This window comes from Oncorhynchus tshawytscha, unplaced genomic scaffold, assembly GCF_018296145.1.
Source record: "Oncorhynchus tshawytscha isolate Ot180627B unplaced genomic scaffold, Otsh_v2.0 Un_contig_1515_pilon_pilon, whole genome shotgun sequence".
Classification (NCBI taxonomy): Eukaryota; Metazoa; Chordata; class Actinopteri; order Salmoniformes; family Salmonidae; genus Oncorhynchus; species Oncorhynchus tshawytscha.
In genome coordinates, this window is record NW_024609595.1 from 202,501 (window position 1) to 207,500 (window position 5,000).

At 45.2% G+C, this 5,000-nt stretch overlaps 1 pseudogene; it reads right to left on the reverse strand.

Moving 5' to 3' along the window:
• Positions 1-5,000, reverse strand: part of LOC121845231 — a 40,830-nt pseudogene that overhangs the window by 5,052 nt on the left and 30,778 nt on the right.

The following is a 5,000-nucleotide window of genomic DNA, read 5'->3' on the forward strand; positions in this document are numbered from 1 at the left end:
CAAACCACAACTCAACCTGTCAAACACAACCATAAAAAACCACAACTCAACCAAAGCTGTCAAACCACAACTGAACCACAACACAACCATAAAACAACCACAACTCAACCAAAGCTGTCAAACCACAACACAACCATAAAAAGACCATAACTCAACCAAAAGTCAAACCCCAACCAAACAAACAACGGTCAAACTATAACCAGACCTCAAATCCAACTATCCAGACCTATCCAGACATATCCAACTGTCCAGACCTATCCAACTACCCAGCCCTATCCAACTATCCAGACCTATCCAGACCTATCCAACTATCCAGACCTATCCAACTATCGAGACCCAACCAACTATCCAGACCTATCCAACAAACCAGACCTATCCAACTAAACAGACCTATCCAGACAAATCCAACTAAACAGACCTATCCAGACAAATCCCAACTATCCAGACCTATCCAGACTATCCAGACCTATCCAGACCTATCCAACTATCCAGACCTATCCAACTATCGAGACCCAACCAACTATCCAGACCTATCCAACTAACCAGACCTATCCAACTAAACAGACCTATCCAGACCAATCCAACTATCCAGACCTATCCAGACCAATCCAACTATCCAGACCTATCCAGACCTATCCAGACCTATCCATCCCTACCCAACTATCCAGACCTATCCAGCCCTATCCAACTATCCAGACCTATCCAGCCCTACCCAACTACCCAGACCTATCCAGAACTATCCAACTATCCAGCCCTATCCACCTATCCAGACCTATCCAACTATCCAGCCCTATCCAACTATCCAGCCCTATCCAACTATCCAGCCCTATCCAGACCTATCCAACTATCCAGACCTATCCAGCCCTATCCAACTATCCAGCCCTTTCCAACTATCCAGACCTATCCAACTATCCAGACCTATCCAACTCTTTCCAACTATCCAGACCTATCCAGACCTATCCAACTATCCAGACCAATCCAGACCTATCCAACTCTTTCCAACTATCCAGACCTATCCAACTATCCAGACCTATCCAACTATCCAGACCTATCCAAATATCCAGACCTATCCAACTATTCAGACCTATCCAACTATTCAGACCTATCCAACTATCCAGACATATCCAACTATCCAGACCTATCCAACTATCCAGACCTATCCAACTATCCAGACCTATTCAGACCTATCCAACTATCCAGACCTATCCAACAATTCAGACCTATCCAACAATCCAGACCTATCCAACTATCCAGACCTATCCAACTATCCAGACCTTTCCAACTATCCAGAACTATTCAGACCTATCCAACTATCCAGACCTATCCAACTATCCAGACCTATCAGACCAACCTATCCAGACCTATCCAACTATCCAACTATCCAACTATTCAGACCTATCCAACTATCCAGACCTATCCAACTATCCAGACCTATTCAGACCTATCCAACTATCCAGACCTATTCAGACCTATCCAACTATCCAGACCTATCCAACTATCCAGACATATTCAAACCTATCCAACTATCCAGACCTATTCAGACCTATCCAACTATCCAGACCTATTCAGACCTATCCAACTATCCAGACATATCCAACTATCCAGACCTATTCAGACCTATCCACCTATCCAGACCTATCCAACTATCCAGACCTATCCAACTATCCAGACCTATCCAACTATCCAGACCTATCCAACTATCCAGACCTATCCACCTATCCAGACCTATCCAACTATCCAGACCTATCCAACTATCCAAACCTATCCAACTATCCAGACCTATCCAACTATTCAGACCTATCCAACTATCCAGACATATCCAACTATCCAGACCTATTCAGACCTATCCAACTATCCAGACCTATTCAGACCTATCCCACTATCCAGACGTATCCAACGATTCAGAACTATTCAGACCTAACCAACTATTCAGACCTATCCAGACCTATCCAACGATTCAGAACTATTCAGACCTAACCAACTATCCAGACCTATCCAGACCTATCCAACTATCCAGACCTATCCAACTATCCAGACCTATCCAGACCTATCCAACTATCCAGACCTATCCAACTATCCAGCCCTATCCAACTATCCAGCCCTATCCAACTATCCAGACCTATCCAACTATCCAGACCTATCCAACTATCCAGACATATCCAGACCTATCTATCCAGACCTATCCAACTATCCAGACCTATCCAACTATCGAGACCTATCCAACTATCCAGACCTATCCAACTATTCAGACCTATCCAACTATCCAGACCTATCCAACTATCCAGACCTTTCCAGACCTATCCAACTATCCAGACCTATCCAACTATCCAGCCCTATCCAACTATCCAGACCTATCCAACTATCCAGACCTATCCAACTATCCAGACCTACCCAACTATCCAGCCCTACCCAACTATCCAGACCTATCCAACTATCCAGCCCTATCCAACTATCCAGACCTATCCAACTATCCAGACCTATCCAACTATCCAGACCTATCCAACTATCCAGACCTATCCAACTATTCAGCCCTGTCCAACTATCCAGCCATGTCCAACTATCCAGCCTTGTCCAACTATCCAGCCCTATCCAGCCCTGTCCAACTATCCAGCCCTATCCAACTATCCAGCCCTATCCAACTATCCAGACCTATCCAACTATCCAGACCTATCCAACTATCCAGACCTATCCAGCCCTATCCAGACCTATCCAACTATCCAGACCTATCCAACTATTCAGCCCTGTCCAACTATCCAGCCCTGTCCAACTATCCAGCCTTGTCCAACTATCCAGCCCTATCCAGCCCTGTCCAACTATCCAGCCCTATCCAACTATCCAGACCTATCCAACTATCCAGACCTATCCAACTATCAACTATCCAGACCTATCCAACTATCCAGCCCTATCTAGCCTTATCCAGAACTATCCAACTATCCAGCCTTGTCCAACTATCCAGCCTTGTCCAACTATCCAGCCCTATCCAACTATCCAGACCTATCCAACTATCCAGACCTATCCAACTATCCAGACCTATCCAACGATCCAGACCTATCCAACTATCCAGACCTATCCAGACCTATCCAACTATCCACCTATCCACCTATCCAGACCTATCCAACTATCCAGCCCTATCCAACTATCCAGCCCTATCCAACTATCCAGACCTATCGAACTATCATGACATATCCAGACCTATCTATGTATACAGACCTATCCAACTATCCAGACCTATCCAACTATCAGACCTATCCAACTATTCAGACCTATCCAACTATCCAGACCTATCCAACTATCCAGACCTTTCCAGACCTATCCAACTATCCAGACCTATCCAACTATCCAGCCCTATCCAACTATCCAGCCCTATCCCACTATCCAGACGTATCCAACGATTCAGAACTATTCAGACCTAACCAACTATTCAGACCTATCCAGACCTATCCAACGATTCAGAACTATTCAGACCTAACCAACTATCCAGACCTATCCAGACCTATCCAACGATCCAGACCTATCCAACTATCCAGACCTATCCAGACCTATCCAACTATCCACCTATCCAGACCTATCCAACTATCCAGCCCTATCCAACTATCCAGCCCTATCCAACTATCCAGACCTATCCAACTATCCAGACCTATCCAACTATCCAGACCTATCCAACTATCCAGACATATCCAGACCTATCTATCTATCCAGACCTATCCAACTATCCAGACCTATCCAACTATCCAGACCTATCCAACTATCGAGACCTATCCAGACCTATCCAACTATCCAGACCTATCCAACTATCCAGACCTATCCAACTATCCAGACCTATCCAACTATCCAGACCTATCCAACTATCCAGACCTATCCAACTATCCAGACCTATCCAACTATCCAGACCTATCCAACTATCCAGACCTATCCAACTATCCAGACCTATCCAACTATCCAGACCTATCCAACTATCCAGACCTATCCAACTATCCAGACCTATCCAACTATCCAGACCTATCCAACTATCCAGCCCTATCCAGCCCTATCCAGACCTATCCAACTATCCAGACCTATCCAACTATTCAGCCCTGTCCAACTATCCAGCCCTGTCCAACTATCCAGCCCTGTCCAACTATCCAGCCCTGTCCAACTATCCAGCCCTATACAACTATCCAGACCTATCCAACTATCCAGACCTATCCAACTATCCAGACCTATCCAACTATCAGACCTATCCAACTATCCAGACCTATCCAACTATCCAGCCCTATCCAACTATCCAGCCCTATCCAACTATCCAGACCTATCTATCTATCCAGACCTATCCAACTATCCAGACCTATCCAACTATCCAGAGACCTATCCAACTATCCAGACCTATCCAACTATTCAGACCTATCCAACTATCCAGACCTATCCAACTATCCAGACCTTTCCAGACCTATCCAACTATCCAGACCTATCCAACTATCCAGCCCTATCCAACTATCCAGACGTATCCAACGATTGAGAACTATTCAGACCTAACCAACTATTCAGACCTATCCAGACCTATCCAACGATTCAGAACTATTCAGACCTAACCAACTATCCAGACCTATCCAGACCTATCCAACGATCCAGACCTATCCAACGATCCAGACCTATCCAACTATCCAGACCTATCCAACTATCCAGACCTATCCAACTATCCAGACCTATCCACCTATCCAGACCTATCCAACTATCCAGACCTATCCAACTATCCAGACATATCCAGACCTATCTATCTATCCAGACCTATCCAACTATCCAGACCTATCCAACTATCGAGACCTATCCAACTATTCAGACCTATCCAACTATTCAGACCTATCCAACTATCCAGACCTATCCAACTATCCAGACCTTTCCAGACCTATCCAACTATCCAGACCTATCCAACTATCCAGCCCTATGCAACTATCCAGACCTATCCAACTATCCAGACCTACCCAACTATCCAGACCTACCCAACTATCCAGCCCTACCCAACT